General features: G+C 42.6%; 1 protein-coding gene across 3 annotated transcripts in view; it reads right to left on the bottom strand.

Annotated features, from left to right (window-relative positions):
* Nucleotides 1-13,009, bottom strand: part of ATP7B (ATPase copper transporting beta) — a 71,392-nt gene extending 58,383 nt beyond the window's left edge. Inside the window, exon 1 of one of the 3 annotated variants that reach the window (XM_075199065.1) lies at nt 12,936-13,009. The gene's annotated coding sequence lies outside the window, so the exon portion shown is untranslated. Of the gene's footprint in view, nt 1-12,738; nt 12,879-12,935 lie in introns of those variants that run through there. The other 2 variants (XM_075199066.1, XM_075199064.1) reach the window with 2 other exon arrangements.
* Nucleotides 13,010-13,050: the final 41 nt, after the last annotated feature.

Here is a 13,050-nt window from a genome sequence, read left to right as displayed (position 1 = left end):
ATTTAGTGCATTCTACAAAATGACAGCTAGAATCTGACTGGTTGCCATAGGCAACATCTCCACTTTTTCAAACCCGCAGTTTAGTAAATATACCCCCATGTGTTAATTAGTGGAATGTTATTAAATAATTGTGAAACAGAATTGTATCAACATTGGACTTATGTTCTGATATATGATTGTGTTCTATAAACCAGCTTTGGTGAAACTCTATTCCCAATGATGATACAATCAGATCTACGCCGTCTTATACCGCTTTCATACCAGTGGCGTATCCAGGGGGGGGCGATCGGGGCATTTGCCCCCCTAGCAGCAAAAAGCTAGGTCCCAGCCGCCGATTAAAACGGGAGGGGCGGGGCTAAGCGCGAATGGGGGGCGGGGCTAAATGTGGGCCAGCCAATCAGAGTGGTCCCAGCCGGCGACCACAACGGGAGGGGGCGGGGCCAATCGCGGGCGGAAGGCGGGGTTAACGCAGGCCAGCCAATCAGAGCGAAGGAGGGGCGGGATTATGCAAAGTCGCCTCCCCTAAACATAAAGTCTAGATCCGCCCCTGTTTCATACTGCCGCCCTGGCAATATCCCGGGTTTTTCAAGCCGGGTTTTTGCCGGGGCTCGGAGCGTCCAAGCTCAGAAACACCATTCATACTGCACCTCGGACCCAGTAATTTCCCGGGTTGACCCCATTCATACTGCACAAGTCTGTGCCCTGGCAATTTGTGGGAGTCATCACCAGAGCAGTTTTCATTGGCTGAAAAATGGCGATGTCATTGAAAGGTGACTGGTTTTTTGACGCATAAAGATGATGCAAAAGTGGGTGGTGATTGTTTACCTCCAGAGACAAGCAGACAGCCAATCAGCTTGTTTTCTGTGCAACCCGGGTTGAAAAACCCGGGTTACACCATTCATAGTGCAGGCAACCCGGGTCCGACCCGGGAATTACCCCTCGATAAATCCCGGGTTGAAGACCCGGGTTTTTTGACTTGTACCATTCATACTGCACCAAGACCCGGGTCGTTTGAGCTTGCCCCGGCAAAAACCCGGGATTTTGGTGCAGTATGAATGGGGTCTTACAGGCAGCATACAATATGTCATATGACCATGTTTTTCCATTTGACAATTCAAGTTCCAACGTTCCACAATGATCTAACATCTTAGACCGCATGATTATTACATTATCGGCTATAGATTCTTGTTAGATTTGCTGAGCATATTATCCACATGTTACAGTCAGGCTGAAAGTTTATGTCTTGTCATTACAAGGAGGGAACGAATTCAATAAAAACGTAACAAAGGACTTTATCATTGGTGCCACTGCTGACTCAGGACACCAATAGAGGCCGAGATCAGTGTTGCAGCCCATGACATTTTAATTAAAAGTGGGTCTGCAGGGTTGACAGCCAGTTAAAACAAAGATTGGGAACCTAAATTAGGTTACTGATCCCCTCAGCTACACCAGCCCTTCAAGCAAACACCAGAACTGCCACATTGCCTGTCCAGGCCTGAAGATATAAGTGGGACTGTCCCAATTTGAGGCGTGCGCACGTCCCGTTTCCACAGCTCAAAAAGTTGGAAGTATGTGCTCATATTACCTCTTGTGCCAGCTTAAAGTCAATTACTGAATTTATGTCACTTTACTTCCAGCATTTGTCAGAAAAAATAATGTATGGAAAAACGACTTTTTGTGACAAATGTCAGTATGATTGACAACCGTCAGTGAGTTTATTGACAGACATTAAAAAGTCATATTGTTGCCAGTTAATAAGAAAAAACCCCAGATCAGTAGAGATAAGACATTTATAGTAATAAGTTACAATTAGTATTTATACTACATCTGGTTTAGGATATGTGTAAGGTAATGCACCCCTTATTTTCAGCTCCTGCACCCTTTTTCTTACTACTTTTTGAAATACTTTAATATTATTTAAATAGTGTGTCAGGAAAATATATTTTCAAGGGTCACCAACCACAGATACTTGTACTGGTTGTGGAAATAAAAATGTCTAAGTTGTGAGTAGTATAAAAAACATTCAAAGTATTCTAAGCTCGGCTGCACATTGGGGCAAGGACTGGGGTGTGAATGCTTAAAGTATTCTCTGTACATGTTGTGTAATATGGAGGGTAGGAACAGGTACTGCATAAGCTCCAAGCAACTGAAGTATAATAACGCAATACAGGTAGAAGTCAATTGCCAAAAGCACCAGTTTTTATTCATTGCTTTAAAAATCCACACGGTCCATATAACAGAAATGGCAATCAGAAAGCTGTTAGATACACGTGGATGATGGGCTGCAGAGACAATGGTCAAATACTATAAATCAGGCCTGTCCAACCTGCGGCCCTCCAGGTGTTGTGAAACTACAAGTCCCAGCATGCCATTCCAGCTATCAACTGGTTGTCTACTGGCAAAGCATGCTGGGGCTTGTAGTTTCACAACACCTGGAGGGCCGCATGTTGGACAGGCCTGCTATAAATGCTCAAACACTGCACCCCTAGCTGCCACAATACAGACTAGTGTTTTTAGCAGTATACTCAAGCTACATCTGTATTGTATTATAATACATGTGTTATTTAAATAGCACAATTATAAATTGGTATTTTTGTTTCATTATTCATGTAGACCACTTTATGGATCTTTAACGGCTGTGGAACTACAAATCACATCATGCCCTGTCAACGAGAGGCATCAAAAGATAGGATATGCAGTTCCAGAACACCTGGGGCTAAATCTATCAAGCTGCGGGTTCGAAAAAGTGGAGATGTTGCCTATAGCAACCAATCAGATTCTAGTTATCATTTATTTAGTATATTCTACAAAGTGATAGCTAGAATCTGATTGGTTGCTATAGGCAACATCTCCACTTGACAGATTTACCCTCAGGTCTGTAATGGAAATTAATACTCAAATCTTTTTTAATAATCAAATCTTACATCACATATTCAATCAAAAGTACTAGTGATCCAGAAAATGAACTTTGGATGACATTTAGCAACTAAGGGCAATGCACCATTGAGGGTAAACAGAGCAGCAGGAGGTACGCAATCTCTGCTATTCTACACATAGTTGGAAAATACTCCCCCCTGCCTTTATAGTAACAAGAGTCAGTGTACAGCTTATGTAGTGCCAGGGTGGATAACCAAACATTCAATATTTATCTAGCTGAGCAGGTTAAAAACTCAAACTTGTCCCCAAAACTACCTCAAACTGGCTAGGAGTTGCATTTGCTGACAGGAAAAGCACAGGAAGAGACGGATTAGACATTGTATGTGCTCTGCATGATGGCAGGAAGCAATGAGCAAAATCTTTACTAATATTCCACAGAATATTGACCTCGTTCCACATGTTTCTCTGTGTAGAAAGAATAAGGCAAGTATGACTTTGCACCTCTGAACTGCACACATCCCTAGTGCCCCAGTACATTCACATTATCACTTCTTTTTCTCAGGATGCTTATTTTGCATAACAAGTTACACATACTTGCCAACTTATTGTTCTCCCAGAAATACTGGTAGAGTGGGCAAGTACGGTGTTACATAAAAAGAAACTAAGCTAAAAATGCGGCAGCACAGCGCTCTTTTGATGTACTATTATTGCACCTATTTTACTGCCATTTGCACAAACAGCTGCATTCAAATACACAATGATAATGATGATATTCAGCATGCATTTAAGCACGCTGTGCAATATTTTGGGCGGTAACTGAAACGCGCATGTTTTGCAGAGGTAAACATGTTCTCACTGCCTACTGTCACATTTCACCAGCCTATCAAACTACAGTGTTAAGATTTTATTGTGCCAAAGATTAAAAAATATAAAAAAAAAAAAAAAACACTGGAAACACATGCATTTAGCAGGCATGAAAAGTGCAAAAAAATAATAACACAATACCACTAACCAATGTATAGGAGTGTGAGGCCTTTTTATTTTTTCTTTCTATAATGTAGTGAGGAAAGTGTGGAGGGGGAAGGGGGGGGGGAGAGTAGGAAGGGGGTGGGTAGGGGGAAGTACTTAGACCTAACTCGAGACTCCCGGCGGCCAATGATCCATTAATGAGGGGACCGAAATGAATACTGAACAACAAACAAAATACGTTATAAGAAGAGGGATGAAATATCCTGGGTGCGTTTACATGTAAGTGTGGCCTATTTAGAGTAGGCTACTGTCACCCGCTGGAATCAGTCTGTCACTTATCAAATCCGCTGTCTGGTGCGCTCCCTCTGCTCTTGTGCCACAGCCGCACTCTGTTCTACAGGGAACATGTGGTCCTGTAAGAGATCTGAACATATGGTCATGGTGGCTTAGTGGTTAGCACTTCTGCCTCACAGCGCTGGGGTCGTGAGTTCAATTCCCGACCATGGTCTTATCTGTGTGGAGTTTGTATGTTCTCCCTGTGTTTGTGTGGGTTTCCTCCGGGTGCTCCGGTTTCCTACCACACTCCAAAAACAAACTAGTAGGTTAATGGGCTGCTATCAAAATTGACCCTAGTCTGTGTGTGTGTGTGTGTGTGTGTGTGTGTGTGTGTGTGTGTGTTAGGGAATTTAGACTGTAAGCTTCAATGGGGCAGGGACTGATGTGAGTGAGATCACTGTACAGCGCTGCAGAATCAGTGGCGCTATATAAATAAATGATGATGATGATGATATCGGCATGTAACTGCTGACCAGAGTCCCACCCTATTCATCAGCTCAGCTATGTATCCCTGCTCTGTGCTCAGGCCTGTGTATTAGCTCCAAACCTTTACTCCAACATTCCTGTACATCTTGTGGCTGATTTCTGTGAATTCTGACCTGGACCGTTCCTGTCCTCTCTTCTGACTGTCCTGGGGTTCAGCTTACCTCACTGATTATAGACCCGGCTTGTTCTAACACTCCTACCTGTTATTAGTACTCTGCAGTCCATCTTGTATCAGTCCCTGCTTGCTATCTGATACTAGCTTGTCATACCTGGAGGCAGGGCACAGGTCTGAGAACCCAGCAGCAGCGAAGCCCAAATCCCCTTGTGGGGATGGATCCCTGGTGACAACTGGGGGTTTGTTAGAATTTGCGCCTCTATTACTGCATACTTACCAACTTTCTGTAGTTGGCACCCGGGAGACTCCCGTGGGGTGGTGGACGTGCGGGGGACGGGGCTTTGAAAATCGCGTCATTTTTGACCCACCCCCCGTGAGGTAATGACGCAAACATTTTACAGCGGGGATGGGGCCAAATGCATTTTGGACCTATTTCTGCCCACTTCACTAAGAAGTGGGCAGATGCGGGAGATTGCCATATTCTCCCGGGAGTCCGTGAGACTCATCCAAAATGCGGGAGTCTCCCGGACATTCTGGAAGAGTTGGCAAGTATGTGTTACTGCCAGTGCTAATCCAATTTGGCAGAGAAAGACTCTTCAAACTGCTAGATTGAAAACTTGCGAGCAGGGCCCTGTTACCTCTGTTAAAAATCAGCATTTATCTTCACTAGATCAAAAATAATGTCAATGAAAATACAAACCAACATCCCCACCCCAAAATAAGTAACTAGCACCATTCCTATAGCCTGGGCTGGTTACCGCTAAAACTGGGACAACAGGCTTCTCCTGAAAAAGAGGCAACCAGCACCAGACTAGGACAAGTTGGGCTGCTCACACTATAACATTGAGACTAGTAGGTTGGAGACCCCTTTTCATATTGTGATACCAGCCCCAGTCTGCTCAGCTCAAGTGGAAACAGGCCCGCAAAAATGTGTGCCCCCTCCTCCAGGGCAAATCAGTCACGTGTTGAAACGCTATGGGGCTCATGCAGGCCCTCACTGGATGGAGGGTGCCAGGGTAATGGTTTAAGGGTAGAAAATCACAAGTACATTTGTTGACCTCCTTCATTAATTTGCTTCACATCTCTACCAGGAGCAGAGGACAGGAGATTCCACATGTGTTTAGGAGAATAACAAAGTGGTAACGGAGGGATATGGGTGAGTGTTCATTTCTCTTATAGTTCTACAAGCTCCAGCAAGCCTGACAGTCAGTGACTGTAAAACTACAGGGGCCACCAGTATGCTGGAGCTTGTGGAACTACTAGAAAGGAATACTCACTAAATCCCAGGACCAATGGTGGAGACTACACGTTTGTCTTTCACCAGATAGTCATTGTATATACTGTATATGTATACGAAGTATTTCATACAACATATGCAGCAAATGTTATACTATACATTGCCCCGCAAAATGTGAGCTTTCGTTTATCAATGGTATATTTTGTTTACAAAATCAACTGTATGAACAAAACATTGTAACACAATTCACCTTACACTCGCAAATAATTTTTTTAATTGGGTTCACAAATGTTGAGCCAGAAAATCAATTCTGTAACACAAAATTAAATGTGTAGAACAAAAGTTACTTTGAACAGCCAATAATTACCATAATGTATTTGTAATACGATCCGACCAGTACCCTATCTGTGTGCCCTATCTGTGTGGAGTATGTACATTACATGGCCAAAAGTAAGTGGACACCCGAACCGCACATCCATATTTGCTTGTTGACCATCTCATTCCAAAACCATGGGCATTAATGTGGAGTTGTTCCCCCCTCATCTGGGAAGGTTTTTCACTTGATTTAGGAACATGGCTGCAGGGATTTGGATCCATTCAGCCACAAGAGCATTAGTGAGGTCAGGCACTGATGTTAGGCGATAAGGCCAGGCTCACAGTCAGTGTTCCAATTCATCCCAAAGGTGTCCAATTCATCAGGTCAGGGCTCTGTGCGGATCAGTCAAATTCTTCCATGCTAAACTGTGTAAAACATTTTTCCACGGTGGCGTAGTGGTTAGCACTTCTGCCTCACAGCACTGGGGTCATGAGTTCAATTCCCGACCATGGCCTTATCTGTGTGGAGTTTGTATGTTCTCCCTGTGTTTGCGTGGGTTTCCTCCGGGTGCTCCGGTTTCCTCCCACACTCCAAAAAAAAAACCATACTAGTAGGTTAATTGGCTACTATCAAAAAAATTGACCCTAGTCTGTACCTGTCTGTATGTCTCCCTCTCTGTCTGTGTGTGTGTGTGAGTGTGTGTCTATACCAGGGAATTTAGACTGTGAGCTCCAGTGGGGCAGGGACAGATGTGAATGAGTTCTCTGTACAGCGCTGCGGAATAAGTGGCACTATATAAATAAATGGTGATGATGATGATGATGATGGCCATTACTTTGTGCACAGGGGCACTGTCATGCTGAAACAGGAAAGGGCCTCCCCCAAACTGTTTCCACAAGTTGGAAACACACATTTCTCTAGAACATCACGGTATGCTGTAGCATTTAGATTTCCCTTCACTTGAACTAAGGAGTCCAGGCCAAACCATGAAAAACAACCGCAGACCATTACTTTTCCTCCAACCAAACCTTACAGTTGGCAGTACGCGTTCAGGTCGGCAGCGTTCTCCTGTCATCCGCCAAACTTTGATTTATCCGTCAGACTACCACATAGTGAAGTGTGATATGTCACTCCAGAGAATGTATTTCCACTGCTCCAGAGTGTAATGGAGGTGTGCTTTACACCACTACAATCTAGGTTTGGCATTGTGTATGGTGATCTGAGGCATATGTGTGGCTGCTCGACCATGGAAAACCAACCTATGAAGCTGCCGATGAACAGTTCTTGTGCCGCCATTGTGGATGGTTCCTACTACCACAGTATTGGTAGAATAAGAACTACATCAACCAGTCTACCAATGACTCCCACAGATTTGGATGAGGTGTGCAGAACCTGGACGGCTTCGGTCCTGAGGGTGGCTCTTAGATTAGGTCAACTGATGTTTACGCACCAGCTCACCAAATTCTTCAGGCTGCATTGTGCTAATAGAGAGTTGCATCCAGAGTCTGCTCCTAAAATGTGGAGGGGGTGGGGGAGCACTGTGAGGATCCTCCACAATACCAGCTACCAGACGATAGGTCTGTCAACTGCACATTATTTTTCACTTAATGCAATCAGCTCTTTGCTGAAGGTCAAGTCAATCAGGACCTCACCTGTGTGTAGCCTTTATAAGGCTCTAATTGTTACCAATCTTTGCATGGGCAGAGTTGGAATTTAATATCTCTGCTGGTGCTTCAAGGTGTCTTGTTTTGTTTTACTGTATTGATTTTGGATTCTACATTCTCCAACCCATCGACTCCAGCTATGTCCCTCATGACCCGTCTTCTCAGGACAAAGCAGCTTGGCAGGTCATGTCTCTGATAACTATCCCAGCCAAGTTGTTCTCTCCTGGGAGCAATCGGCACTGTGACAATAATCCAGTATTCTTTTATTGTGTAAGGTGATGATGCTGCAGTCAGGACTGGAGTAAGACCCGGTACAATGCACAACCCTGAAGGTATCCATAGCAAGTTTATGTATGACCGTAACAATGAAATATACCCATATATGGGCATATGGGCAGTACAGTGGCCTAGTGGTGAGCACTTCTGCCTCACAGCCCTGTGGTCATGAGTTCCATTCCCGACCATGGCCTTATCTGTGAGTTTGTATGTTCTCCCTGTGTTTGCGTGGGTTTCCTCCGGGAGCTCCGGTTTCCTCCCACACTCCAAAAACATACTGGCAGGTTAATTGGCTGCTATAAAAATTGACCCTAGTCTCTCTCTCTCTCGGTCTGTGTGTGTGTGTGTTAGGGAATTTAGACTGTAAGCCCCAATGGGACAGGGACTGATATGAGTGAGTTCTCTGTACAGCACTGCGGAATTAGTGGCGCTATATAAATAACTGATGATGATGATATACTGTTTATAGTATTGATACAGAGACTTTGTCAAGGTTAACTGTGAGAGTTCTGTTAGAAGGACTGGAGCAGGGTGTGAAGAGGGTGCAAGTAATCTAGGTGTATCACAATAGGCCATCTATTTTCATATGGAATCATCAAATTCTCTATTTCAGTTCACACAGAAACTGCTTTATGCCATAAATAAAGGCTGCAGCCAATGCACATGCATGTCAACCAACTGAAGCGTGTGTAGATCATACAAGCAAGGTTTTAAAAGTGAATATACATACCTCCCAGGTGTACTGATTTAGGCAGGACAGTCCCTATTTCTGGGCTCTGTCCCCCTGTCCCAATCGGGTCAGCTGTGTACCACTCTGGCCAGAATTTTGGGAGGTATATCCATTCAATGCACTGGTACGTGCAGCTACGAAAGGGTATTCTGTGGAGGTTAAGCGGCAGCCTACCGCTATCATAGTGCTTGGCACCGCCCCAGGGGTGATGCAGACCAAATCAAAACACAAATCAGTAATAAAAGTGAACAACATACACAAACAAAGCTTTGACATCCCATTGTTACTACTGTGTCTTACAATGATGCATAATTATTTTATCCTTATGCCCTCCCCCACACACACACAGTAATTCTAAATTTACAGCAGGCAAAGTTGCCAAATTAGTTAAATCCTCCAAATAATGTTAACTTGTGTTGAAGGTTAATTATTTTGTATTCAGGCATCATTTTGTAACATACACTTGATTTTCTGGTACAAAAATCTATTGTACCAAACAAAGGCACACAAATATTCCGGAACTCACAAAACTGGCTCTGTGACTCAAAGGGGCATATTCAATTGTTGCTCCGGCCGCCGGAAGAACGAGCGCGTTAAAACTATTACCGTTTATACGGTAATTACTCGCTGAATTTCATCTCGCAGCTCAGTGAAATTCAGCGAGTAAACTACCGTATTAACGGTTTTTACGCGCAAGTTTACTGTATAAACGGAAATAGTTTTAACGCGCTCGTTTTTTTGCGATCCGGAGCAACAATTGAATACCCCCCAAAGTCTATTAAGTAGCAAATTATTTTATTTTGTGCCACGAAATCTATATTATAGCATCCCAAAATTATTTTATTTTGCAAATGTTGTGGATTTTGAGTATTTTTTATGGTAGAAAGTTAATGTGCGAGACAGATTGATTTTGTGGCATAACAACAAATTATCTCTCGCTTCATGAGTGACAAATGAAACCCCATAGCAAAAAAGGACTCAGTGCAAGTGCTTGTACAGTGCTGGAAATGTTAGTGCAGCAATTTATCTTCGTATTTTGTTTGGAGAGTCAATATATATATATATATATATATATATATATATATATATATATATATATATATATATATATAACCAGCAGCTACTGAAAGTAGGGTCACACTTGCACAAAGGTGGTATTGCAAACCTCAATAGACTCTGTTACAAGAATGAGTCCAAATCCTCAAGCTCAGCCTGTTTATTGGCTTATGCAGATATTGATATGATCCTCCTGTTATAGTGGAAACCAGCCAAGGCTGTCTGCTGCTGGGGCTGGCTCAGGATTAGGGAGTGGGTGCATGCTTCCCAGTCTTTTATTTATTTGTTATCTGAGCTTTTCCCATTACTTTAAATAGGTTTCTACACCTGATGCATGCACTGAAAATTGCACTGAAGCAAATGGGCTATTGAAATGAATAGAAAATCTCCATAAAGCATCTGGACAGTTGTGCGGTATGGATTCACCTTGTTCCATACTTAACTTAGAATCGGTGACTGAGGTAATTTACTGCAGATGTTAGTTTGGCGCATTGTTTGAGAAGGTTTGGAAAACTGGTAATTTATAGGTCGACCTTTAGTAGATTCCACCCACAGTTTTAAAATGCATGCAAGGGCTCTGCACTGCCACCCAGTGGTCATAATTACAGTGCCTCACTTAGTAAGGATCCTCACACACTTCTTAGTGCCACTAATAGCCTTGTAAACATGCCAGAGAACATTTCACTAAATCTTTTTCAAGTACATATTGCTCAAGAACACTCAGTTATCCTACTTTCTGGAGAGAAACCTACAGGTTCAGCAGTTCTAGTAAATGATAATGATATTTTTAATGTAAATTACTTTAGTCTAAAGCTGGGTACACACTACAGGTTTTTCAACCAATTACCATGTCAAGCACACAATAAACGACTCCTAGGTGTGATATTGCATTAATGTGTACACTCCAACAATCATGCTTTCAAAGCACATTGTATCATTTGATTTTATAACCAGAATAAAAATCTCTATAAATGATGGAACAATGTCGTGCAAATTATGCAGTGTGTACACACTTCCAATTTTTTTTCCAAAATAGGGCATCCAACATTCCAGGATTCAGACAAACAGCAAATGAGTTAAAAAACCAGCACTCACAAGTTGTGAAAGTGACAAGAACAGGTAGGAGAGAGCAGGACAGTCTGTCAACTGTCCTGTATCTGGTGGGACTGTCCTGAATTTAGGTAACTGTCTCGATTAGGACAGTTGGGAGGTATGTCCTGCTTCACTGTGTACTGCTCGTGAAGGCAGAGCTGCGTACACCTAAAAGTAGTGCACACAGTATTGCCTGTGTATTTGTCTAAAATAATAACCGGGTTATATCATAGCACCCCCCCCCCCCCTGCCTAAAGTGCCCCAGCCCCCCCCAGCATCTTAATCCAGCCCTGGGCCAGTGTGTCAGATTGACACCTAGTGCTCTACTTCTCCTTCCAGTACCACCGCTAATATTATTTGCTTTAGGTAAACCCTAAATCAAATAACCCTGTTAGTATATAGGGTGAACCAAAAACATCAGGTTTTTAAAGCAAACAGTCTTTTTGCATTTAGATACTTCCCATTATAATTAACCGGGTATTTAAAAAAAAAAAAAAAAAAAAAAAAGTGGTGTAGGGAGAAGGAACATATAAAATAAAATGCAATATAAAGGGAGGTCTTATATTTTGTTGCATTATTTATTTTTATTATTTAAGATTTATTATTTATAATAATAAAGTATCGCTGGATTAAGCAACACTAAAATAGGCTCTTTTTCTATTGATAAATATATATTGTACCAAAAACCACCCTTTAAGGAAGGGCCGCTACTTATGGGCCAGTGCTGTGTGCTTGCCCCCCGGGCTAAAGTCTGCCAGCCAGCCCCTGGTTATGACAGATCATAGAGCACAGATCATGAAGGCAAATCGTCTAGGTGTGTACACAGAAATCGTTATGATCAACGACACTTTCAATCATTGGCAAAAGCATTGCAGATCATGAGAAATTTTCTGTAGTGTATACCAGCCTAACTCTTTCATGTACTACATGATAGACAATATTTATAGATGGTTAAGGACACATTCATGACTACAGATGGCAATAGACAGACGTACAAAAGACAGGCAAAATCTATTTTTACGACGTAGGCCATATAGTACAATAATAATAATAATAATAATAATAATAATAATAATAATAAAAAAAAAAAAAATAGATGTAGATGATAACAAACAACAGCAATACACTCAGAGGCTGGTAAATTTTAGACCGGGGAGTGGGAAGCGAGACTCAGCTCATCAGTCTATTAGAAATATTTTAAAGAAAATAAATGCAGGTAGCCAGTCCCACGAGCCCAAGGTAGCCCACTAGCCCCTGGCCTGAACACAATTAATAATTAGCAATACCTCAATGTTAATACTAGTAGTTAGGAATCATCATAACTTACAATTTTCCTAATAAGATGAGGAAGACAAATCGTTCCATAAAAAACAAACTCTCAGGAAGTTCTCTGCACATTAATCCTAAACTACTCTGCTCTCTTCTTACAGTGAAGAAATATGAATCTGCAATCTGTCCTAATGACCATCAGAGACATAGTAGCTGCAGCTGGATAGTAAATGACAGGATGGGTAGTAGTGTGCTGAATATACAATAAAGTACTGAATAATGACGGTATATATATATATATAATGTGAGATTTACCAGGCAGTTCCCTCTGAGCTCCCTCCAGGACAAGTTGTGCACTTCTGCCATTCAGTGTTGTATGCAGAGACTTGGACTATGGACTCATAAACTTTGTGATGACTAGGAGCCAGCCTGTGATGCCTTTATTATAACATGCATTGATTACCAGCAGACTGCTGCAGAACAGGTTAATCATGTAACACAGACAGACCTACCATCTCTGGCTGATAACCGGCCACGCCCTCTCCGCTGTCACTCAAACACATGCACGCCCACTGAGGCTCTGACCGGCCACGCCTTCCCCATGTCAGGACACGCCCGCCGTGTCGC

This window comes from Mixophyes fleayi, chromosome 2 (assembly GCF_038048845.1).
Source record: "Mixophyes fleayi isolate aMixFle1 chromosome 2, aMixFle1.hap1, whole genome shotgun sequence".
Classification (NCBI taxonomy): Eukaryota; Metazoa; Chordata; class Amphibia; order Anura; family Limnodynastidae; genus Mixophyes; species Mixophyes fleayi.
Note: the sequence above shows the minus strand (reverse complement) of the source record. Positions and strands in the feature narration are given on the sequence as shown.